At 40.0% G+C, this 27,662-nt stretch overlaps 1 protein-coding gene across 1 annotated transcript in view; it reads right to left on the minus strand.

Annotated features, from left to right (window-relative positions):
- Nucleotides 1-27,662, minus strand: part of fbxw7 (F-box and WD repeat domain containing 7) — a 137,768-nt gene that overhangs the window by 89,119 nt on the left and 20,987 nt on the right. The window contains exon 3 of the mRNA XM_034231255.1: nucleotides 15,970-16,046. The gene's annotated coding sequence lies outside the window, so the exon portion shown is untranslated. The remainder of the gene's footprint in view (nucleotides 1-15,969; nucleotides 16,047-27,662) is intronic.

Here is a 27,662-nt window from a genome sequence, read left to right on the forward strand (position 1 = left end):
TTTTTCAAAGTTATGGGACAAAACTTCTATAATTTAATAAGTGTTCTTATACTGCAACCAAGCTATAGTGTTCTTACAGCTTGGTTGTCTATGTAAGGTTTTTCGGCGTTCAAGTTAATGTCTCTAAATGTCTTTTTTTGTCGTCTAAAACACATTCTAATAAGTTCATCGTTTAGTTTTCCATTTTATCTTTAGACAAAAGAGGCAAAAGAGTTCTGAGAACACACTTAGCAGGTCTCCCTTGAAAAAGAGATCAATGATCTCAAGGGATACACCTGGGGAAATAAAGGTTTGAAATTAAATGAAACTGCTTATCAATTAAAAAGATGCAGATAAGATTAGCAGCTACCTAGTAAACACAGAGGAGCCTTTCGCATCTGAGAAGCCAGATCATTTCCTGCAGAACTCTAGATAAATATTTGTGTTTCTCCGTGCCCATGGGTAAATACTAGTAACTGCATGCCAAAAACAGCAATAGCATAACAGTTTATAAGATGTGATGCTGATATGTCAGTCTAATCCAAGTGGCAAGAAGAAAAGTGAATACAACTTTAACAAACAATACCAACATAGTTTAACTTTATTTCAAAGTTTTTTGCATATTCTGTATATAATGTAAGCTGCTACAGTTGGCCTGTTCCCCTCTCACTAAATATCTTGTCGCATGCCAGCTTGGACAGATTATTTTTAAGCATGTATTTATAAACGCTTAGTAGCCGAAATTTTTTCCATTTTCTTAGAATAATCCTGTCATGATACTGAGTGCCCAGCAGTCTGGTGGTATGACGTACAGACAGACAGTCCCTGGTGAAGCTGCTGATGTGGACAAGAGGGTGGGAGTTTTTTCTCAGGGCGATGCCAAGTTGGCACTTCACAGATAAAGCCACAGCTGTGGCACACACAGAGTTTAGTTTGGCCTTGTGAACAGAGTCAACATGGAGCACTTCAGCCAGAGTGTGCTTCTCTCTGGTGGATTTGGAAAGACAGCACAGCTCTGATACCATCACAGAAGCTCATCTGACTGCCCCCCAATACAACTGAAAAGCAAATGTGTTTCTTACTGCTGTAGAACAAAACATTAACGGCAAGTCAGTAAAACTTACATTTTCTCAATTACTGGGGATTCAAATAAAACTCAAACACAGTCTGAAATGTCATCTAGCAGCTGTTGTGCATCGAGCAGGAAATAACACTTTTAAATGCTTTATAAATGTGTTGTTTCAAAATTATTATTTTTGGTGTCCTAAGCCAATATCCAGTATCTGTTCAATTAGGGCATCTTACTACTTATGCATCATTCATGAAGCTTGCTCTATTTCTTTTGCAGCTGCAACCCATTCCATTCTTAATATAATATATGTCATATAAAGTTGTGATTGAAGTTGTTTTCCAATGCAAAATATCTTGTTTAGTACATACCTCAAACATGATTCATATTAAACAAACATTTAGGAAATTGTTGTCAGATGTTTATAAAAACAAATATATCAGTCAATGTTTGCTATCAAAGTCTTAAATGCTGATAACAGTTCCGGCTTAACACATCTACGGTCTCGTTCATATCCTTTAGAGCTGGCAAAACTTATTTTATAAAGTTCTATTAATCTTGTGATTTCCTCGCCTTAATTTAGCCGTCTCAACCACTCGTTGGTTGAGACGAAACTTAATGAAGATACTTGGGTATAATTATGTTTAAAAAGCCATGTTTTATTGAAATGTTTCAAAAATATAAAAGCAGAACAAAACTAGTAGCAAAAACTACTGACATATTGCTTTTTCCGAATTAATGACATCTGAGTTGGCATCTATTAAAATATCCATTTCAAATCATTCAGATTCATGAATAATATGCTTATGATGGGATTCTATGTTTATTGTTGGATTGTGAAAACCGAGATCCTAAGGGCTAATGTGCGACAATGATTTCTAGCTTTGAAAAATATGAAACCTGAATCAGTAAGAAACCGTGTGGTTTCAAGGCTACTGGATGAAGCGAGCACATAAACTGTGTTGAGAATACGGAAGGAAAATAAGAGGACTGAGCTGAACATCCTCAAATAGCAGCGATAAATCACACCAACATGACCTTAATACAACAGTGGAGAGTGGAGAGAAGATTTGCTGTTCACAAAGCACATAGCAACAGATATAGATCGAACAGCGGAAGTACAAAGACTCCATTAGACTCCATAGTGCGGCAGTGTCTCAGTCAGTAGGGGCTTGGACTTTGAGCCGTAGGGTCGCCGGTTCAAGTCCCCGAACAGACCTAAATATGGAGTGTGGACTGCTACTTAGAGAGGTCCCAGTTGACCTCCTGGGCCCTGCGGTGGTGCCCTTGAGCAAGGCACCGGACAACCCCCTTCCCCCACCCACTCCCAATGCTCCCCGGGCGCTTTGCGATAGCTGCCTACTGCTCCTTGTACTAGACTTCTGGTACTAGGATGGGTTAAATGCAGAGGCCACATTTCACTGTGTGTGCTGTGTGCTCTGCATGCGTGACCATTAAAGAGGGTTTCATCCCTCCCATTCTATTCTATTAATGTCCACTGTTAATATTTGAACATCTAAGTGAAGACTGAGCAAACCAATATTGGCGATTTAAAGCTGCTAGAAACATTCTGCTGTCCTAACAGATTCCTGAATAACTGCAACCAAAACCAATAAGAGAAGATTAAACCTTTAACTTTTTCAATGGCAAAAATCTTTGAGCCAACAAATGCAATATTAGAAACAGTTTGAGGATTGATAAAAACTGTATATCCTATAAATACACTGCATTTGTTGAAACCTTTTTGTCTCCAATTCAATGCAGGAGCTTTAAATCGATGTTTCTATTTAGAGCTGGTGCCCTGTGATGTCTCAGAGGAAGAAAGTGAAACCCTGAGCTGCTCGACAGAGGGACAACGTTTCTCCACATTCATTTCATAGTTTTAAGTTCTTCACACTATGACAATGCTTTTTCAGGAAAACAACAACTTCTGCTCAACATAACAATGGGATTAAGGTTTTGTCTACAAGCAAAAAACCTCATTCAAAAAGTGCCACTTATTATCTCTTTAATTGAATTGTTGCCATGCAACATTTTCCTTTGTGGAATTCCATCATTACACATGAGCATACATTTTCTCAGAAACGTAGAGAATCAATCTCGTCTACTGCGAGGATGGCCGTCTGCCAGAAGGTCTCTGTAAGGGAGACCTTCACACTGGCACTTGCACACAAGCACTCAGACACACAAAATCTTGTTAGGCTTTTATTTGTTCCATTAGAAAAAGCTTTTTCCCTCAATTGTTGATGGGCAGCAATTACTGTAAACCACAGGCTGTCTGAAGGCAGCCATTTGAATAAGTCAGCTGAAAGCAAGTCCACTGTTGTCAAGGCAGCAAGACAGCCATTAAATCACCTAGTGCCATTAAAGAATCAATTACTGCGCTGCACTGCCTGGTAGCACACTTCTTAAACCTGGGAAATAGTTTTGGACAGCCAAAGCAGATGAACAAGGCTGTACTTCACACGCGGTGCTTTCTGCAATATGAGGTCCGGCCCCATATGTGTCCTGCATTGCAAACGGGTGATAACACACAAAAGCTGATGGATCAGGAGGGTGCGGAGACAGAGGGCACGGACGCAGCGTTACCTTTGGTTGAGGTGCGCAGCCGGTGGCCAGTCGGTGCAGCTGTTCTGAAGTATGGCTGGAGAACAGATCTGAGCAGCACGTTGTGCGGCCCAGTCTCTTCATCAAAGAGGAGATGAAGCTGCACCCACAGCCACACATCGACTTGCTCATTAGTAGACTCGCTGTTCTGGGGTTAGAAGACGTGTGGAAAAGAGATGAGCTGCGAGCCGCATCCACTTCCTGGTCCTCTGAATCCCTTAATTGTCCTCACAGCTGATGCCTTTTCTGTAATTATTCCACATGCCGCTGATCCACAGGTACTCCGTCACTGAGATCAGGCTTGTTTCAGCAACATAACACAGACGCCGGCGCTCACCTTAATCCACATTGAGGACACGTGTGTTGGGAAGTACAGTTTCCCGGTCCATTTCCCTGGTGATTGCTTCACACCTACTCCACTCCCTCCGCTCTACTTCTATCTCTAAACAACAAACGCCTCCTGCTGTAGCTTCCTCTTGTTTTTTTCTCAAACTCACTCATCCATATAACAGCTTCTTGTGATATTGCAAATAATACTCAGGATGCAACGCCTGTCACTACTCCCGTCTGCCTCCCACAGTTTCCATGCGTGTCTCTCCCCTCCCTCCACTGCCTGCGGCTTCTGTGAAATGAGGATGCTATCGCCGTCAACGCTGCTGCCACCACTGTACAGCCTCCCCCCCCCCACCACCCCCCCACCAGCGGTAAACCACTCAGACTCAGCTCCTCCAAGTTGCCGATAAAAGTGCTTCTCTCGAATGACATCTGAGCTCCCGTTTGTTCCAATAATTGAGGAAGCAGTGGACAGAATATTGTAAGAAATCCAAGCCAGTCTGCGTGCACCAGAAGGACTGATGAGCAGGATACAGTGGGGGAGGGGTCCGGGGTAATCATTTAGGAGACAATAACAGAGCAGACAGGACTATTATGGTAATAATCCGTCACCGCGGTCAAGGTGCCGCTGATGTCTGCTGTTCTAATAAGTCAAATAAAATGGCCACTTGAAAAGCTTAGTCTCTCAGTGGAAAATTAGCAACTCTTTAAATATGCACTTATTTATCTCATTCCCAGTCATTAACAGTCATTAAGCTTTTACGAATGCACACTATTTTGGGATTTATGCAGCTGGCATGTCTGTGATTAGAGCAAGAGTAAACATCTGCAGTAAAAAAGTTCATCCTTTTTTAACTCCCTCGTGTGTCAACATCTGTCCCAGCTTTAGTGAGACTTCATATTCACTGCTCACCTCAGCGCAGACGTTCAACCTGACGATGAAGTGGCGCTCGGGGACGACATTAACCGGAGCTGATGAGGCTGTGGGGCCTTGGGAGGGAGGGAGGGAGGGAGGGAGGGAGGGAGGGGCGATGATAACGGCAAGGCAAAGATAGGTTTCCAAAAAACCTGCGAATGGGTCCTCTGTTAAAGGAACGGCAGCAGCTGGCTATTAATAGCACACACATAACAGTAAATGTTCAAAAACACTGCCTGTTATCACCACCAATACAGGGACAATGCACAAAGGGATATACAATGCAGAAGCAGCAAAATACTAAAAACACTAACCTATTGTTTTCCACAAATGGCTACAAGAATCAAAAGTCCCATAATTAAACATGAAAAATAAATATAATTATGGATTACATGGTCAAAATGTATTGGTCAAATGTTTGCTAACAAAAGTAATGCAACCTTTTTTGTATGAGAACGCAAAGGGTTTGAATACATGTCTTAAATGTGGGGAATTTACGGAAGAATATTACAGGAAATTACAATGACGACATATTTCATTATGTTCTGACATGTAATGGCCAAAACAGTTAATCTAATAATCAAAATGTAAATCAAAAACCTGTAACACCTGTGCTATGGTCTTATTTGCTTGAAACAATGAAACAACTTTACAAGCATTACTTTTAAGTAGATAGCAAACCATCGAGTGATTTCATTTCACTTTAAAGTATGGAAATGTGTTTTTATTTGACAGCCTCAGTGATCGCATCTAGTTCTTTGTTTGTTATTTTGTCTCATCTGTGCGCAATGATGAAGTGGAATCAAATGCCCTGGATATTAATTTAATTTCGCTTCTCACCTCAGTTTATCCTGCTAATGGCAAAACTGGGTCTTGAAACGTCAAATATCCTAATGTCGAGTTTATGAGCAAATACGCCGCCTCTAAAATTGGCATCACGTCTGAATGCACCTTTAAGTGGTCAATTAAAGTCTGTTTCCACAAAGGGTATATAAGTGTCTTTGCCCCTGGGCTGTCCACCCTGTTTAGTATGCTAGATGCTGTCTGGCTGGCTTAAATGACGCAGAGAGATCTACTCTAAAATCGACTGCCATTAGTCTCTTTTCAGTTGAATATTGCAAAAATGACAAGTACTGCTATTGCCACACCCGTTTATTTGGGTGGAGTGCTTCGTGCTTTGATGTGCAGCTGTGACCGAGTGTCAATTTGCCCGCAACATAAAAGGTGGTGAAACGGGTAATAATGAAGCACTTAAAGCTGTTCTCCGTGCTCACTCAGTGGCACATCTTTGTGCTGCCGATGGGAGGGGTGAGGTGCTAAAAGGTGACAGCTCTCTGAGGATATTTCTGTTTCAATGAATCACAAACACCAGGTTGTCGTCTCCAGGGAACAAACAGAACAGCAGGAGGGGAATTCAACACAGAGATCTCTACAGCCGTGTATAAAGAAAAGTATTACACTGTCAAACTAAAACAAGGACAAACACAATCTTAAATCATATGCAGCGAACAACAAGGCAATACAGTGACAAAACGCTTTATCTTAAAGGGGACCTATCATGCTAAATGCACTTTTGTACGTCTTCTATACATGAATATGTGTCCCCGGTGTGTCAGGGAACTCACCAAGTGTCAGAAAACACAACCCTCTCTATTTTCCTCCATACCCAAATCTTTAAAAACGGGGCTGCAACGGATCTGATACAGACTGATACAGATTTGAAATATCTCTGACGTCAGAAACGAGGAGCTCCGCCTATATGGGCAACTCTCCACCTATCAGGAGGAGACAGCCACGGCCATTGCCGTTCGAAAGCGCTGGAGACGCTGTAGTTCATATGCCAGGCCTGTAGGTGGCGCTGTAATCTGCCACAAAAGCAGCGAAGAAGACTTCTCACAGAATCAGCCCTTGCAAAAACAGGGCTAAAAAAGAGCAAATAGAGCGAAATGAGGCATGGCTAAAATGCATGATCTGTTTGGTATTTTGAAAAAACCCGCAGACATTTTATATAGGTATGACCCTACAATATATTATTCAAATATAGCATGATAGGTCCACTTTAAATCAGAATGCTCCATAAGCAGAATGTAAGCGTGATTCATGTACCGTTTTGTTCTGTTCTCGGTCAGGACTGAAAGGCGGGCCAAAGGGTGCCCTGCTCATTATTTATGAATATTGCTTTTCACTGTGTCAGCTCACTGCTTCAGTATTGATCCATAAAGAGGAGACTCACTGCAGCAGAGCGGAGAGTTTCAGAGGAAGACATAATGACTCGCGGCTTACACACAGCACTTACAGCAAGTATCAAATCCCAGTGGAGAAGTAGCTAGACAAAGCATGGTATGAATTTTATTATTTAGCTAATGATTAAAGAAAGGTGTGCATAAATCCTGCACTCACCCTGCAGTGTGCCTACTCGACTAACATTCAGCACTGCATTAACTGAACAAGAGCTGTACAGATCAATACGGTTCTCTATAAAGATCTGTGTTTCTTATACTCAACGGAAAGAGTCAACTGCATTATGTAAAGTCAGTTAGAGGTTAATGAGATCGTCCTTATAATGTTCTTTATGACTGCAATAAAGAAAATCAAGCTGAATCTTTTCAAATGTTGAAAGGGCTAAGAATGGATCTTAACTTTGCAAGTTTTGCTGTAGCTCCAACTGACTTTCATCAAATAAAAGGTCAGATAAAGTCCATCATTCATGCATCTCAATGGCTGATATAGAGCAGCCTAAAGGCCAAGGCAGCATTCTTCACTTGAAATGTAATTTCAACCACAAAACCAAGTCAATGTATCCCCTGATGATGATAACCGTTTTATCTCCCCACCAACAATCTCGGTGTGGCTCAAAAACAAAAAATCTGTGTCACTGTTATACTCATCTTTCATTGTTTTCTAAAATGTGGCGTCATTAGAGCACATGCTGATCCCCTAATGTTTAAGATAACACGACTCCTTTTCAAAACAATGATTCACACTTAATGTCTGATTACAGCCATTCTACATGTTTGTTCTATATGTTTGGTTTCTTAACCTGTTTAGCCCCAAGCCTGTTTTTCAGGAATCAGGCTCGAAAATGACATTTCCCGAACAAATGGCCATAACTACACTTCTAAAAGGGGAAAATTAATAATCTTTTTTCTCAAAGTAATGATAAACCTGTGAGTTGGATGTAGAAAAGTCAGAATCAGTATAGATGTTTTTTATTTTAAAGAAAATTCAGATTGAACATAGTAAAAAAACTGTAAATTATAGTGTCCGTCCAAAAATTATTTTTTACTTATAGTGAAAACCACCCTTGGATGATGGGTTAGTAGACTAAAAGATAATACATATAATAAGTACCCTGTATCAAGGTTGATGCAAAACAAGTGACATTTGACCTTTTTAGAGAGGTTTAGAAAAAAACCTCCAACTCTGAGGTGATTTGGGTGGAAATGGGTTTTTTTGCCGTTTCTCTGGAACCCATTGGTCGATTTTGATGATTGCCATCTCTTTTGAACCGTTAGAGCCAATATAATCAAAGGGGAATTTCCACATACACACCAACGTTACCATTGAGAAGTGGGGGCTATGCGTATGCGCACGCAGTTTGCCTAAAGCGAAAGCTATCTTAACAAAGGTAAGACATATTGCCGTGTTTGCTAATGCCACGTGTTGTGAAGTCCGTTTGTTTATAATGTCTCGAGTTCTGATCATGGAGTGATGATACAGATACCTATAGATTCTGTGTAATCTCACAATGCTAATCGATATGTTGGATTTGCATTTACGATAAGTAATAAGGGTTTTATGAGTGAGTTCTGTGCTAACGGCGTTAGCTCAGGGCTAATTCAGAGGCTCAGCGTTAGTCTTGTGTTTTTTTTGTTGCTAAAAATGGTTCATATCATCAGTTAGATGAGTTTCTTCCCGTTACATGAATCATTCATAGTTTATTAAATATTAAGAAGCCCTCAGACGCTGTTTCCTGCAGATGATGCATTTTTCCGCCCGCCAACTGTTGAAAAGAAAAGTGTATCAAGTGACTGGTAACCATTAAAACTGTGTCTCAGTGCGTCTAAGGTCTACTCTATATGAACACTACAGACAGTCAATCATTGTAGGGAAACTCGATATGATGGAGTCTGAAGTGAGAAAAGAAGATAGTATTAAATGATTTATGTATATGTATTTATGTTTCACTGTGGAGCTAAGCAGGGCTAAAGGCACTACGTTTTCAATCAGACAGAGAGCAAAGACCAAAGCAGTAACCTTACACTTTTTTAATATCCTCCTCTAAATCTAGTCTCAACTATTTTCTGCTGTTGTGTTTTTAAATGGAACAGAAAGGTAGGTTTCACATGACATTGTGTAAGAGCTAGTGATCAACTGAAATCTATTCAAACTAAACTTTTGTGTCTAAAGAGAATATATTTATCCTTACTGGTAACCAAACCAAAGGAAGAAGAAACTAGTGAATTGTAATCATAACAATATCTTAAATCTTTTTGAATAACCTATGTAGTTGACGTTGCCAATCTCTAAATACTAAACAAAACTTGCACATTAGGGTAACATAACCGGATACTTTCTTATTGTAACGTGCAACTATGTAAAGTACTCCTTTGAAAGCCAATTGTTTTCTTATTTTTTGGAAACATATATATTGTTTACCTGCCTCTATATGCTTGATTTAACATTTTAAAATCATGATCCTTCGCTGTATAAAGCCAATGGTGCTGCCCCTGTCGAGTAAATATACAGCGCGCTCTTCATTAAGACTAATGAAGCCACTAATGAGACGTTACGTTAGACCGCTGTAACCACTGTGTAAGCTTAGAGTCTGAAACACTAGAAACTAAAACAACCACGAACTTCACAAAAGGTAAATTATTCACCCAACACTGACCTGATCTGTAGTGATGAGAAACACACTTTGAAAGCAGATTTGTAGACAAATTATTCCAGTGGCTAATCAAGTGGCAAATGGCGCCATTAATCTCTTCAAACCAATTAGTGGTTGATACATTTAAGTGGGCTTGTAAATTACGTCCTCAATTATCATTAAGCTCCCAAATTGTGACACACTGAAAGGAAAAGGGAAATTAGATAGTTTCTCAAACCCTCACGGATCATCTCAAAGTTTGCATCCTTTCATCTAAAGGCCAACTGTCTGTGTTTCTGTTAAAAGGGTTCAATATCAAAACACTGACACAAACTGTGTGTCATTAAGACAAAACAAGAAGAACTCAATATGAACTCAGTATATTACGGAGTTTGCAGACAGACCATTTCCTCTGGTGCACTCTGCTGGAGAAAAGGCAGATTGTGGATTATTTCTCGGAGACTATAGACTATAAATGTTTTTTGGTTGAATCTAGGAAGCGGTGACATTGTATACATACATCTTAACACAATTTAATGATAACCTATACATTGAATAGTGTCAGAAAAATACACAGACGAATGAATATGTCCTTGATCAGAATGAATCTCTGGGCAACGTGCCAAAGCAAAACGAGGTCCAGTCACAAAAGCCACAACTTCCTGTCTCCCAAACACTAGAACAAAGTAGGATTTCCTGTTTCCTAAAGATCCTGAAAGCATGAATGAGAAAGTGTTAACCTCACCCCTCAAAGATGACATAGATCTCAACATCGACAGCCAGCTTCTCATACAACACCATTTTACAACACAACACAGATCGGACTCAAAGCCGTGACTAAAAGAATACAAATAAAAACTCAAATTTGATTTGATTATCGACCCACTGCCCGATCAACCACTAGAAAACATCCCGGAGAAAAGTGTTACTGGAGGATGTTAATCACTTAATACTCATCTTCTGTATCCGTCACATCATAAAGTGGACTTCCTTAAAATGATATTCACTTTAACTTGCAGTATGAGCCAGATAACAATACATGGCCGGTAACTACTTCCACGAGGTCCTCCTAATAAAACACTGACCCAGTCTCACATTGGGAATACTTGTTCTTCTTTAGTGTATACAATTTGATGTTTTTTAAGAAGATATACATGGTACCTCATTTACTTTTCATCTACTTACAGACAGATGTGCATTGATAGACTTGAAGTTAGTCACTGGAAAAATGTGTCTGAATTGAATTACTGTAGTTAAAAGCAGAACTTTCCACACTTCTGAAATGTGCATCAGTAGCGTTTTTTTAACTGCTATCCTCCATTATCAATTGTGAGTACGCTGTTCTCTGCAGGCAAAAGGCTGCTCTGAATTATTTACAGAGAAGGAGTGGGTGAGAGGTGTGGGTCTGATTAGGGAGTGACACAGAGGAGGGCTAAATCTCAGCCATTCAAACAGACTGCTTAGGAAGCAGTTTCAAATTCAAATTTTAGAAAGGACCTTTTCATGAAATGACAGCAGTGCAATTCTTCCTTCAGGGAAACTACAGCCAGCTGCCTCCGCTGAAATGTACTATTCTTCTATTCCTTCATGTTCACTAAGACGAAATAACTATTCCAGGAAATGTAACAAGCAGAAGCACGCACAGTTCAATGATCACATATCAAAGTATTTTGGTTTCTAGATCCTTTTTCTCAAGAACTATGTGTAATTTCTTCCAAAAATCTTCCATATAATTACTGGACACATTAATCATGTTCCTGAGCACAAGGAGATGGCATTGGGAAACTGAACTTGGTCTTAGATGACAATTCTTTCCCAAACCATCATCCTGCATTATTCAGAACCCCATATCAGATGTCCTTCATCCGGTCCCAGAGACCAGGGTAACAGTTTTATTGGAAAGACCATGTTAACATTTTGATATTTGAGAGCCAGTCCGCACTTTAAAAATGCAGCAGAGACCAAGCAAGGCGCTGCTCTGTGCTATCAGTTTACCTTTCATTCACTCACGCGTGCCGGGATGAATAATTCACGACTTGCACCACACTCATGGCTTTAAAAAGGAAGAACCCCCCTTACAGCAATGAGCACTGAATACACCAGCAACACACTAACTGTATGCTTTTTCTCCCTACTGTAATTGTGCTTAAAAAACACATGTTAGATGTTCTATAGAAAAGATACACATTTGATAGTAGAAAGGTTTGCTGATACAAAAGGCTCTGACATTTTCAATGAATTAACATGACATTAAAGAACAAAAGGCAGTTTATTATGTTTTATTTGCAGATATTCACATGCCTTTTCAGCTTCCACACACGCTTCCAAAAAGTACGAACACACACTTAGGTTGCCTCCGAGTGAATTCACCTCCTGTTTGTTCACAACAACTCTAACAACTTCCACTGTGTCTCGTGCGCGAGTGTGAAAGGTCTGCTTCCTGTCTGAGCGCTGACAATGAAACACAGGGCGGGGCCTCACACACATCCTCTACAGCCATCATTCACTTGTCCTCTTTGATCTCAGAGGCACCTTTATTCCCTGTTTCATCAGATAACTAATGGCTTACACATCCTCAAAAGAGCAGCGATTATAGGCGTTATACTCTGATGTAAAGCACATCAGCAGGGAATGCAATTACCCCTTGCCAACTTCCAAATGAAAGAGTGACAGATTTCAGGCCGTTTTCCACCATGTTTTCCTTATAATAAGAAATAATGTATTTAAAAGGCAATTCATAAGTTATTATAGTCAGGAATTATGGATGTATGATGAATTCTGTATTTCTTCTGGCTTGTTCCACTGACTCAGTAACAGGTGAGGAAAAAAACTCAGAGGCCCTATTAGGCTTTTTGGGGGGTTTCTCTTCCCCTGAGTGTTATGTAGGTCAGAGTTCCCGTTAGAATATTTTTTCGCCGGTCAACATGTCCGTTAAAGTTTAAATCTTCCGGGCAAAATGAGAAAAGTGCCGGTCAAAGGTCTTTGTTATTTATTGTGCTTTAAAACAAATTGATATGATTCGATATTAAACAAACTAATTATAGTAGATTAACTATTCAAAAGTGTTCAGTAACTTACAATAACACAGGAATAATAAACGGAGCGCTCTCTCCCTCTCCTGACAGCCCGTCAGTATCATGCAACTCCCGGATCAGTAATGAGTGACCCGACAGTAAAACTAAACATATCTATAACTAGTTTAGGTAGTTTGAGAATTAAAATAGCTACGTGTGATATTCTAACCTGAAGTGTGTGTTTTGTCCGCTCACCGCTGCATGTGATCATGCAGAGCTGCGTGTCGACTCTCGACTCGTCAGCAGCAGCTGATCTCTCTCTCTGTCAGATTAGACTTCACTCGCGTTTATGTCCATATCGATCAGATCCAGCTAGTTCTAGCTAATGATATGACTACCTGCTTATTAAAAGACACCTAAACAATAAGCGTCGCTATTAGGGGTGTAACGGTTCACAGAAGTCACGGTTCGGTTCGTACCTCGGTTTGGAGGTCACGGTTCGGTACGGTTCGGTCCAATAAGAAAAGCAAAAAAAAGTCCCAAATGCATAATTCCAGGTTTGTTGTTATTTATGTTTGAACAGTAGTGCAAGTTTCAGTTTAAAAATAAAGAACTCTTTTTTGAATAATGAACTGTATTAAACAGTTAAAAACAAACCATACACAGTACACTCAGATGGCCAAATTATCTATAATGGCTGATGTCAAACAAAAAGGTTTCATCAAGCTGTAAAGCTAAAAAGAATGTCTTGAAAATATGACATCATAAATAATAAGAAAGTGTTTCAAGAGCGCAAAGTCGTTGAAAAACATATGCCAAAAGCTTCCGTTATTTATTTTGGTCTCTCGGCTCTCACGTCTCTTGGCTTCTAAAGCAGCGGGGATCAGCTGTTGAACAGCTGTTGTCTTTTGCCGGGCTCCGGTGATTGGAAAATCTGGGTGATGCCTTCTGATATGATTTAGCATGTTTGGCGTGTGTTACCATTAGCATACCGCACCACTGTAGAACAACGGCGAGACACTGTCCTCGTCCAATCCACCACTCGTCCGATCCACCACTCGCACACTTAATCGTTATTGTAGTCCACAGAGAACCCGAAATGTTCCCACACAGCTGATTTAAAAGAAGCAGGTGGGTTCTAGCTCCTGTGTGTTATCTGAAATCGCCATACTAACTTTTCTTCTTCTTGTATTTTGTTCGTTTTGTTGTTGTGTTTCTTCTTGTTCTTCATTTGTTGTTTGAGGGCGGCTGGCAAACAGCTTTTAGGCGCAATACCGCCCCCTGGATTATATATAGTGTAGTGGATACTGCCCTGAATGACAGACTTTTTTCCCACTCGTAAAAAAAAAGGCGTATTCGTCGTGTGACTGCGTGTGCCGAACCGTGACGTCTGAACCGTGACGGTACGGGACGAATACGGATACCGTTACACCCCTAGTCGCTATGCAACCGGGTGAGGCCGCAAAGTATAGCGCAGCATTATGCATTTGTTTACATGCCCACCGGAACCCCGAGGCATTACCAACAGATCAACGCACAATCAACCCATCCAGGACATCTCTTTCTCCACATTAAGTGTTAGACATTAGAATTGACTATTCTTGTCTGTCACATAAATGGCGCAAGTTGCACAACTGATTTGGTATTGCGCTAAACGGAAATTATTTTTGAACGGACACTTTGACCGGAGAGATTTAGATTTGCCGGTCTTCAGCATATTTTACCGGTCGTAGTCCGGTAAGTACCGGCTAACGGGAACTCTGATGTAGGTTTTTGTGCATGTAAATGGTCTGCAAAGGCTAAAATCCCTGAGTTTCTCTCCCTTTTATTCATCAAAAGAGATGAAAGACTGTAAGAGCATTTGTAAGATACTTATACTAATTTAAAACTCTCATTATGTGCCCCCATTGTTAATCTAGTGCCGTCATACTCTTAACTTTACAGGGTTCATACACTTTTTCACCAATGATTTTTCTAATTTTCCATGACCAAAAACATTACTCTCTCAGGTACCACTGAAAATTGTTTATTTTAACATGGAACAGGAAAATAAGGTCTGAAACATGTTGTGCCCATCTAAAACCAATCCAATAGGAGGCTTACAAGCTTCTACAAGCTAAAGCCACTAAAATCTCTCACCAGCAAAATACCTCGTCAGTTAAATGCCATTTTACGTTTCATTACTATACGATACAGTATTTATTATCATTATAGTATAGTATTACTATTTCGGCGATTAGATCAAATATAAATTATATTTGATGCTACTTTAGTTACATTTCCATGACTTTTCCAAAACTTTGGGAAAAATATTGTTTTCCATAACTTTTCCAGGGCCTGGAATTAGCATTTTGAAGTTCCATGACTTTTCCAGGTTTTTAATGACCGTAAGAACCCTGACTTTTACTTCATTTCTGGTGCTGACTGTTCTTTGGTTTTCTTATCAAATCGTTTGTTATGATTTTGATCCTTTCTGTAAAGCACTTTCTTTGGCATCATTAAAGCAGTGCCTCCTTTAGGTTGAGCACTTATCTACGGAGGAAGCTGCAGTGGAGTGGGAATAAGAGGTTTTTGATAACAGACCCTTACATGGGAAGTGTGTTGCTAGGAAACAGCTGGGTTCAAGCTTACATCCTATCAGCTGTTGACGACACCTAACAAAAAACACTGACATGATATAACTTTCTTGGTAACAGATTGCTAATGTGAAACGTTAATGTTGTCCATAACTTGGCAAAAAGCGACCTGTGGAAGTTTAATATCCTTGTTTGTTTTGTTCACTGTTTGTCTTCCATGATTTCATTTCTGAAAACAAAGTGTGTGAACAAAATGCAGGTCACGGACAAAGAGAGGTACATAAGCCGGCAATCTGAAGAATACAAATATGATTGCAAGGAGCCTTACACATGGTTGTTTTAGCAATGAATAGCCACCTGCTTTATATTCTGACCCAAACACCCAAACAAAGCTTCAGATACATTATGATACTACGAAAAACTATTTAAATGGATTCTTTGTCATCTACAAAAAACAAATGTGTTTTCTGAGCCTTTCAGAACAACCACACATCGCACCATTCCTGTGTGTAAACCAATGCAATAAGCACTTCATGCAGCAGGAGTTACACACACAGAAACTTCCTGACCCCTGAGAGGTTCACACAGTTGCAGTGTTTACTTACAGTTCTCTCCGTCTGTCTTTGTTCAGGCCACAATTGGTCTTCTCCACTCCAGGTCCGACTCTAAGGGATGATTCTCTCTGCGGACAAAGAGGGGGGAAAAGAGCAGTCAGTACAGAAACCTCAGAGGTCATTGAGGAGTTAACAGGTCGTGTGGTTGCTGGAATGCGAGAGGGGAAAGCAGGAAGGCCACAATAGTGAGATAAGGATGCTGGCAATTCATGGTTTCTTCTTTAAATCTCAGAGAGAAGAGGTGAGTCCTTCAATATGTTTGCTAAATGACAAAAACAGGACAATTGAATTACCTGGCAACCCTTACAACACCTGCATCAGTGTTACAGTGAGTCACCATGGCGGGTGCGTCAGTTCTTCCATCCTGTCTGATGGGAAGTGAACAGAGGGAAGCTGCTGAAAACCAGTGAAGGCTTTAACAGCATCATCATGGAGATTATTTGCTATTGGAAAAATCCAACCTAAATTTGAGTTCTTCCAAATAATTTGCAAGAAATTGGCATATCCTGATCAAGTCGTTTTGGCCCTGATTTCAATACAAACAAAAGTCTTAGACTATATGCTAATATAGATTTTAAACATGAAGATAAAGGAGTGCTCCAATCAGACAGCTCAGTGTTGATGTTAGGGCTTTTAATTGAATACAAACAAATTGTCAAATGATGGCACCAACATTGTAAGGGATACCAAAGAGTCATGGCCTCCTGGATAACACCACTGTCGGGGTAGCTATGAAAGCAGAGAAGTTAAGAAAACATTATAAACAGAGATGTGATTCATCCATTCGTCTAATTTACCCAAATGTACCAATTGAAAAACACAAAATGTTACAATTATATTTCTATAAGTAAAATTTGAATTAAATTCAAGTAGTTCAAATCAAAGCTGGAAACACCTGTCGGCTCTGGATACAATCTGTTTTGAACAAGAATGAGTTCATAGTGTTACGATTACCAACCCTGTCTGATCTTTCTAACACAATCCAGATGTTCACTTGAATCTCTGCCAACCTGTATAAAGAATGCAGCAAAAGTCCAAAAGCGAACAGATTAATAGTTTACCTTGGACTATAACCTACTAAAAAGAGGTCAAAACACAGGTGAAGGACTTTTAATATGGACTCTATTGTATGGTAAAATCCCATAAACAGAGAGTTGTTGGTTTGATTCCAGCCAGGACCTTTGTTGTACCCCCCTCCCATCTCTTCCCCTAGTTTCTACTCTGCCTCTTCTCTATCAACAATCCAATATAGGTGAAAATGCCCTGCGAAAACAAGGTGTTTTAATATGAGAAAAGGAGCTGTAGGTTTTGAACAGCTGCGTCCAAACATAAATTAGACCCACAGGACTCCCCAGCAGCGACAGGGAGCTTGTGTAAAGAGAATAGCATTTCTAGGTTGACGACGTAAACAAAACTGGATATGAACTTCAATTTCTGGGAAGCGAACAGATGCCCAGACATCCAGCTGTTTGAAATGTGATAACCATGAGACAGAACGATGGTTGACTAAATGAAAAGCCGCACAATTTAGTATTCTTATACAGGATTTTATTCGGTAAAAAATGGTGTGAAATCTGCTTTACGGGGTCCCAGAGGACTAGTAGTTAGGGTGCATGCCATGTGGTCACAGTGAAATTCCAGGTGGGCTGTTTATGCATGTCATACTCTCGCTGCATGTTTTCTGCATGTACTGTATCTATTCTGTCAATATAAATGGAATTGACAAAATGCTATAAAAAAAAACGTTAAGATAAATAGCAGAAATATTAGTGAGCAAGAATGCTATTGATTCTACCCACCTTGGGACCCGTTACCGTTTGAGGGCTCCGTTTCCGCGGTACCGTTACGGCCTCGTGTGGACGAACCGTCCATACGATAGAGCAGTGGTTCTCAAACTTTTTTCAATCATGTACCCCCTCTGAAAAAAAAATTCAGCCAAGTACCCCCTGATCAGCGCAAAAACAATTTGTTAAGGAAAAATACCTATAAAGAGGTGCAGTACAGCGCTGCACCATCGGTGTCTGATTTATTAAAACAACAACCTTGTAACTGAGAAACACTTAAATGCTACATTTCAAATGTTTACAATCCATCACTAAATTCATGGCAAACCAATTTTAACATCATGCAATAACACTAAGACGACATTAGTTGCATTGAACTGATCTTTTTAATAAGTTGTACTTACAATGTAGTGAAACATGGGCTTGAGCTTCACTGAGGATCTTTGTCATTCTGACAGCGAGGCAAACTGCAGTTATTACACTCTGCGTTTTGAAATATGTGTAACTCTGTTAATATAAAACCCACACTGCTCAAACTTCCTTACTTTTCCCAAAATCGGTATATCTATTTATTTATTTATTTATTTTGGGGGGGGGGAAATGAAGATAAAAAAATATATGAGCATTTTATGAGCATGGGATTTTGACCCCTCATTCCTCATATAAACATATGCATAATGTGCTGCGCTATACTTTGCGGCCACAAGCCGTTGCCAAGCAACGCTTATTGTTTAGGTGTCCTTTGATAAGCAGGCAGTCATATAATTAACTAGAACTAGCTAGATCTGACAGATTTGGACATAGACGCGAGTGAAGTATAACCGGACGCGAGAGAGAGATCAGATCAGCTGCTGCTGACGGAGAACACGCAGCTCTGCATGATCACAGCTCTGCCGCTGTGACGGATCGTTGAGTGGAGCAAAATTAAATACACTAAGAGTTAGACCTAACACACTTAGCTTGTTTATCTACTCTGGAACAAGCTATACTAGTTATACATATATGTATTCTTTACTGTCGGGTCACTTATTACAGGTTCAGCGAGCTGCACGAGACTGACGGGCTGTCAGGAGAGGGAGAGGAAAAGAGAGCACCCCGTTTATTGTTCCCATTTTATTATCCAGAGTTACTGTAGACTTTTGAATAAAGTAGTTAATCTACTATTAGTAGTTTGTTTAAATGCATTACTTATGTTGTTTTTTTCATTAACATAAAATAAATCTCACGTACCCCCTGCAGTACTGCAACGTACCCCTAGGGGTCCGCGTACCCCCATTTGAGAACCACTGCGATAGAGAACTGTAGCGGATACAACCCGTTTTGTCTCCGTGTAAACGTGGCCTCAGTTTCCCCCACTTGGCCAGATATTATCCACCTCAGTTCAGATACAGAATAAGATACCTATACTAACTTCTCCTGGGGATTACCCAGACTCTTTCTAGGAAACGTTTTAAATAAGTCCCAGAGGCATACACCCAGGTTCAAGGGGCCTGCAACTTCAGTCTGGGTCAGCTGTGTTTGGATCTGCCAAATAAAACGAGTCCACATGGAGGAATGAAGCGCTGTGTTTCCTGGCCTCGGTTCAGTTTGAGTAACTCTGCTCAAAATATGAGAGAAGCTCTGAGTTATGCAACAGAGAACAAAATATGTGCTCAAGATTTGACATTGGAAAATGTCATAAGATCTATGTATCCAAACTTTTATATACACTTTATATGCGCAATAACTTAAAAGATAATGATATGCCTCTGATGTCTTGATTTTAATATCATTAAAAAAAGTCAGAAATAAATTGGGTTTCCTTTTCTTTTTATCAAAAGACCATGGTACATGCATAACTATATTATTAATACATAACAAATGAGCACTACTTTGTCATTTTAAGATAACTTCGTAATTAGATATCAAAATAACAAAGTTGCATAAAGATAACTTGGAGCACAGTCTGACTGCATCTGGGAACTTTTCTGAATAGTTGACTGTTCTGAAAACTATCTAAATTTGTATTAGAATTTGATTTAAGAATGACTAATTTGGAGAAGAAACCATGCAGTTGGAGACTTAAACAAAACAGTAAACGAGTAGAAGTCTAGTTTGTTTTGACATGATGTTTTCAAGGGTGTGTGAGGAACAAAAGTTGAATTGCTCAAAGGGGAACAACATTTCTGAAATGAATAACAAAAAGCTGAGTGTTAATATTTCTGAGCGGCTAGTCCAATTTTAGATGCAGAAGTGTCCATTGTACTCTTAATATAGCACACATACTGAACATTGTAGACTGTAAACTGTTTTTCCAACACGGTAGGATAGAACCCTGCGAGGTGTTAAAGGAATGTCTTTAATTCCTGTTGCAGGTGTGAACTCTCCAGCCCAGTCTGGTTGACATGTTCTCACACACAGCAGCGAGTCTCTTACTGATTCATAATGAAACAGGCCTCGTCTAGTCACCCATGCTTAAGAAGTGACTCATTCTGTCAGCGGTTAGCTTCAACTCTGTGGTCCAGATCAGAGCTCGGATCAGGATATTTCCTTGGTGAATAAAGAAACCACAGTCTTGAAAATGGGGATACCAAGAGGGGGGAAATATGCAGGCAGGGATGATGCAGTGAAACACAAAGTGGGAAAGAGTTACAAAAGGAAGCTAAAACCCAAAGGTGGATGTCACTACCCGATTTGCATGTCTGCCCGATTTGCACTGCACAAGCGCAAATTGGTCTGCCATATTGGACAGCTGCGTACGGCAATCCAAACAGGACATTTGACAAAGCGGCGTTTCGCAAAAAAAAAAAAACGACCGGATGAATCTGAACGAGAGAGATGAGTTATTGTATAACGTCATTTCCCGAATTATTTCAGAATAGATCCTTTTAGTGGGTTAAGTACATTCTTAGAATAAGTGAGAAATAGATTCAACTTCTGTTTGACAGCCTTCACACTGGAAACATTTATATCTAATTCTTAACTGTGAATTGTTTTCATTTATTTAATATTAGAAATGTATTAGTCTGGAATCTGGACAAACTTTTTCAGTGGAGATTCCTGGAAAAGGGAAATTACTTTTCATAAAAAAAGTTGATTCAAGAAGAAAAATCTGTTATTAGATCAGTACGGACGTCAAATGTCCTGTTTGGATTGCTGAACGTAGCGGTCCAATATGGCAGAACAATTCGCGCTTGCGCAGTGCAAATCGGGCAGACATGCAAATCGGGTAGTCACAGTGGATCTTCATATCAGCAACTAGTCTTTTACTTAATTGTTCTCAAATGACATCCTTTCATTATACATGCAGAGATGGTCTAACTACAGTCAGGGATGTCTTCAGCAAACTAGCCAACAGTACAAAGAGAATGAGAGACACTTCATAAATCAGTGCTGGAATGCAGCCTCATTTCCTCCCCGACTCCACAGCTTCTTCCTCCACCTCCAGGAGCTTTGTACACCGACGACTCAGACCTGACCATCGCGATCATTACACAATTTGCAGCTGTGAGTCCAAGCGGTTAAAAAAAAGATCTCCCTGCAGCAAACTAGCTGACATTTCAGTAATGCCGAGCAGACATTACAAAGCAAAACAGACACTAATGAGAGAAGGCAGAAATAATGAAAGGGTAAGATCATACATGTTGGGGTTGGGCTGTTGATTCATTTTGATTAATGGCATTACTGTAAAGAAAAATAATGTCAAGCTTTTTCAGGATTACTTTAAAGTTTCCATTACGGTTTCAAGTCAGCTGAGCTTCTCCTTTTCTCTTATTTCTGTTACCGCCCTGCAAAGATCCACAGCCGTTTTCAACAAGCCAGACTAGCTCAATATGTTCACTATATGTTAATGACATGCTGCTATAAGATACAGTAGGCTTTGCTTTACAACAATACAACTTGATAAGATATTTTGAGTCATGCCTAGTTTGCATCCGATCAATATTCAGTCTGCACGCTTCAACTTGTTCCAACTTTTAAAACAGCAGTGGTCCTCCTGAAAGTATGAGTAGTCTTCTCTGTGTGAATTCATAAATATAGTTTGGTACAGTTCCCAGCACATCAGCCTGAAAGCAAAGGGTATAATTAGTTTAAGTACTTCCCATGTTACTGCAGTGAAAGCTATACAAATAATAATAATAATAATAAGCCACAACGAAAAGTAATCGACATGTCAATATTACATTTGGCGTATAAAAAGCAGGATTACATTTTGACCGTTTAATTGAGCTGTTTTATATCCAAAAAGATAAAGAAGAGGAGAATGTTTTTAGGCAGGCAGCGGAGGAGAAGGCGTGCAGGAAGTCCCAGGTTGGTCATATTTCTTCATTAAGGATTGGCTTTGTTATCACAGTGTATACTCACTACTCTTTATCATTCATTAGTCATTTAATCATAATAAATGCATGTGTACTCTTCAGCTGTCCTTATTTTTGAAGAATTGCTCTGTGAACTTGTAGGGGAGATTAATCGAAGAAGATACAGGAGCTTACATTACTTTGTTTAATGGATGGGTGATTACTTTGGGGCATGCACACAAATCCATCCACCGCAAGAAAACAAACATAAAGATGGACATAACTTGAGCATCTTCACAGGCGGGTCATATTTTGTTCAGGGCTCGATATCATCGTTTCCTTTTCCTGTTATGCCAACAGCTAGTCCAAGAGTTTAGTGGAGCTTATCATCAGAGGATTCACTGACCTTTACTTATTCCACGGTTATGATTTTCGCTCAGGAGGAACTTTTATTAATATTTGTTAAGATGTATCTGCTGCCTGATTACATGGAAACCACGCTTGTACAATAGTTGTATCTCTCGAGACAGTCGCAGATCCACAGAGGGGAAAATATGTTCTTAGAGAGCAGATTACGAGGTGTCTCATCCCAGAGGAAATCACCAGGAACCTGGGCAGCAACGTGCTGCTGCCATGGAAACACAGATAACCCAGCAGATGCCATGACTTTGAGCATCACCAAAATACTTTAGTACATTAAACATAAACCAGCCATCACTTGGTCTATTATATTTAGTTTTAGTCGCATTCACCAAATAAGAAATTAGCCTTAAGAGGATATTACCTTTATTTTTGTATTAATCACAGCACTGATATGAGTAAAATAGAAAGATATTTGTTGTCGTTTTTATAGAAAGTTATGTAAAAGAGTTCACATTCATTATTCCATGTGTTTAGTGTTTATACAGCTTAGCCCAAAAGTGAGTCAGATCATGATATACAAAATCAAGGAGGAGGAATTAAACTGATTGACTCTGAAGCGAACAATTAAAGCAACATTTGATAATTATTACTGCCATGTGATCATTCAAGGAAGCATGCAGTGGGTGAGACGAGAAGTAATAAATCAATGATTGTAGTCAAATTCATTGTCGTTTTGAATAGTGCATTTCAAGGTAAAATACTTTCCCACAAGTAGGGGTGGGCGATATTGAAAAATATAATATCACGATATTTTTCAAGCAGTATCACGATAGACGATATTTATCACGATATTTTTTCATGTCGGTTATTATGGTTATTTTTCAAGTTACTTAACAGTACAACCACCTACAAGGTAACACAAACTAAAATAAAAAGGAGTAACAGACCAAAATACCATTTCAAGCTGGTTTTAATTCTGAAATGAATCCCTGAATGAACAATTCAACAGGAATGTTGATATGGCTTCCTCAGTGTTCAAGTAGGTACACCCTACAACAAACGTTAACACTGGTTTCTTCACCAAGTAAAGTGCACTCTCTTGCTAAATAAAATAAAATATTCAAGGCACAGTTTCTCAGTATAAAAATGCACTTTCTGTTTTAGGTAGCACGAGCAGTGATGTAACATCAATAAACATGAAAAGGAGAGTAAAACATAACTAAGTAAAACATAAAACATCAATGAGGAAAAGTCAGTGCCAAACAATTAAAATGTAAACTTTAGACTTGAAGTGCAATCAAAGACTTTAGCATAACTGAACATCTGTTTCAAAAGGGAGAAACAATATAAATACCTTATTGATAAAATAAAATATAACCCAACAGGATCAACCAAGACAATAAATGAAGTGCAATACTGTCTGAATCCTGACTAGACAGCTTGGTTTTTACTAACCGTTATCAGTATGTAGTTACTTCGGCATCATTTTGAAACGTGTATTACAATTAAATCACGGTAAAATAGGTTAATTTTGTCGTAGTTGGTTTCCACCACAGTATTTACATGGATATAAGCCCCGCCCCCTCTCCAGCGTGTCCTGTTTGAATGACAGGAGTAAACACAGCTGACAGCCGCGGTGAAACTCCAGCGGTTAGGGTGAGAATATTCGCATTCGGGGCTTCACGGCCAGACCGGCCATCATGGCCGCCGTGAAAATCCTACCCTGGTGCACTATCACGATAGATATGAGATCTCTGAAAAGGCATATCATGGACAGAGATGGGGTCGTTACTAAAAAAAAAATATATATTACATATTACATATTACTTTTTAAAAAAAAGTAATATATTACACTACTTCGTTACTCTCTACATAAAGTAACTTGTTACTTTACTCGCAGGGCCGGCCCGCCCCTACAGGCAGATCACGCAGACTGTGGCGCACCTACAGTGTAAGCGCGCCACAGTTTTGCCTCTGCGAGACTCCACTTGCACTCCCAATTACTATTGCATTAAGGAAGACATAACACAAGTCTTTCTTTGTATATGCTCTAAAATAGGCTACCAGCCACACAACAAACTAACAGTCTGTGAAACGTCAAGACACTAATTAATGAAACCAGTTCAAGACGCATTATTCTTATCATTCTTTATGAGCGCAGTAACGGTAAGGTATCTAATTACTTATTTATTTAGTATTCCATAACTTAGTAACAGAGATGGTCAAACTAAAGTGGTAGAGACAGAATTCCTACAATGAAGCGGGACATTGAACTGTTCACCCGTGAGAGGGCGATCAGCAAAAGAGAGCGAGCGGCCCCGTTGAGGGAGTTCACAGATGAAAAGACTCAGCCATGTTTATGCAGCACTGCTGCACGTGGAGATGTGGTCTCGCAAGTCGCGCAGATTACATAGGCCTACATGTATATAAACCGATATAAACCTGCGGCGGAAACCCCTCTTGTCTGTCAGTGAGTGTGATTATTTTATAAAAGTAACGAAGTAACGCGTGTCGGGGCAATGTTAGTAACTGTAGTGTGATTACTGAATTATAAAAGTAACGCGTTACACTACTCCGTTACCGACATAAGTAATATTATTACTTTGTAACGCGTTACACCCAACTCTGATCATGGAGACCTAATATCGTCTCGACGATATATATCGTCATATCGCCCACCCCTACCCACAAGTACTGTGAAATATTCTAATAATTGTCACGGCCTGGTCCCTCCCCTCTGTGTGTGTGAAGCTGCTTCGCTGGGAGAGAGAGACGGGGTTTAAGTGGTAGAACTGGCAACATTTCACATCAGACTCTTCAGGATTATTCTTAACCAAAAAGTTGGAACAGTTGAAAGGCTTGGAAGCTTTTGTTCTGCATCTGTCTAGTTTAAATAAATGGTATAACATCCAGCAGTTTGAATACACCTATTGGCTGAAACTTGTGCCCAACACACACACACACAACATGCTAGTAGAGCCTCGCAGAGGGTGCTGCAGCCCCCTCAGCACCCCCCCCCCCCCTTCCCGCGTCCATTCGCGATGTCTCGCAGCAAGCAGGAAATGACACCAGTAACCCAGCTCACACTGTCCGCTCCTCACACATAATCACTGATGTTCCGCTGTAACGGTGGTGGACTCATCAGAACATAGAGGGCGAGCTGACCAATCAGAGCACAGTGGGCTCACAGGGAGGGGGGGGCAGGAGCTCCAACAAGCCATTTAGGACAGAGAGTGAATACACATGCTATACAGCAGGGGTGCCCACACTTTTTGGGCTGGTGAGCTACTTTTGAAATGACCAGCTCACCGAGGTCTACCAACCAAAAATAAAATCCCAAATTGCAAGGGTTGCTGAATAACACGTTTTATTTATACATGGGATAATAGGGCTGCAACAAACGACTAATTTGATAATCGATTAATCTATCGATTAATGAAACGACTAATCGACTATTCGGACTATTACTGTATGCCTTGCACAATTTCTCAAACGCTCTCATTTAGCCATCAACTTTTAGATTTAGCTTGAGGTTGTTTTAGGCATGTGGAAACTAACAAGACAATAAAGATTAATACTTGATTCAAAAATACATATATTATTAAATAACAAATTGTTTACCAAACTAACATTGCTTTTTATTTAAATAAAATAAATAATATTTCGCATCAAAAGAAACAACAATGTTTTAACAAATCGTATTAAATAATGTGATGACAGAACTGTGAACAGAATAGCTGAAACTTTAACAAAATAAAGAGTAACTCAGTTACCTCTAATCATTAACTCATGTTTGAATCATTGAGTTAACTCCGTGTGTTGCTGCCAGCATACATAACACCTGACGTGGAAACGTTACTCGTGGATGGGGATAGAGAGCTACTAGAAAGACAGTGGAACCCGGTACATTCCTCCGTCTGAATGTGGTGCACTTTTGATAAATGTTTAGACACATTGCTCGTGTTACTGCCCTCACATGCTGAACTCTCTCTTGGCAAGGAGCATTGTCCACCTCAAGACGGGTAACATTTAACCACACCTTGGAGCGCTTCTCTCCGCCATCCCCTCCGTGTGTTGCTGCATGTAGCAGCTGCGTGTGTGTAAACTGCCCCGCCCCCCTCGCACACAGACGGGGAGAGAGATCTCGTCTCGATTGGAAAGATCAAAAATACACCGACCATAGACGCATTTGTTTGTCTTTTTGCATATTAGAAACGAGTTGGCGACACTAAGACTGCGAGATAATGTTTGTGTAGCAATAATACACCTTTCTCTTTCTCAACTCGCTACTCGGAGGGAAGTCGCTGTCATATGCCTTGTGAACACTCCGATAATGCCTCTCCACGTTACCTTTCTTTGGCAGAGCGACACTTGCTTTACAAATAAGGCAAATAACCTTTGAAAGTGACATCACAAACAAATATTCTTCCTCCCATTCTGGGTGGAAGTGGTATGTCTTTAGCTTCTTGCTCGGTCCCGCACTCATTTTGTTGTTTGTCTCTTGTTTGTCTCTTTAACTTAATTTGAGTTTTCCCGGCACTTGACTGATTTTGTATCGCTTTGCATTCTGGGTTAACAGACTGGAAAGCGATAGGTCGCTTTTTCTGTCAATCAAGTAAACTCCTGAATTAAGTGGCAGGGAGGCCAAGGGAGGAGGGATCAAAACCTGTTTTGTCTATTTTAACGGAACAGGATTTTTTTTTTTATGAATGACTCGCGATCTACCAGCATTGCCCTCGCGGTCGACCGGTCGCCCGCGGTCGACGTACTGGGCACCTCTGCTATACAGAGATGCTGTATGAGAAACCAATGTGAGTTCGGAAAATTGCACAATATAAATCTATTCTAGTAGACCTCAACAATGGAATTATGATCAGCAGAAATTGCCATGACATGGGACCTTTAAATGATGTTCGGTTGAGGCAGGTATATTTGGCCTCAATTAAAGGGGTTAGGGTAAATCGACCACCCACTTATCCCTGTAAGAGTAAAATCAATGTCAAACTGAAGATGGACATTGATTGTAACAAGTGGGCAATTCTGGCTGTTACCAGAAAAATATATTAATTAAAGTGGTATATAAATATATAAATGCTAAAAAAAGTCATAACATCTAGGCATCCTAGTGATAAAAAAAATTCCTTTCGTTCTTTCTGCACACACAAATGCTGCAAGCGACAATGCAATTCAAGTGTACATTAAGGCCCCGTCCACACGGAGACAATATCAGTTGTATCCGCTAACGTTCTCTATCGTATAG

This window comes from Gymnodraco acuticeps, unplaced genomic scaffold (assembly GCF_902827175.1).
Source record: "Gymnodraco acuticeps unplaced genomic scaffold, fGymAcu1.1, whole genome shotgun sequence".
NCBI lineage: Eukaryota > Metazoa > Chordata > Actinopteri > Perciformes > Bathydraconidae > Gymnodraco > Gymnodraco acuticeps.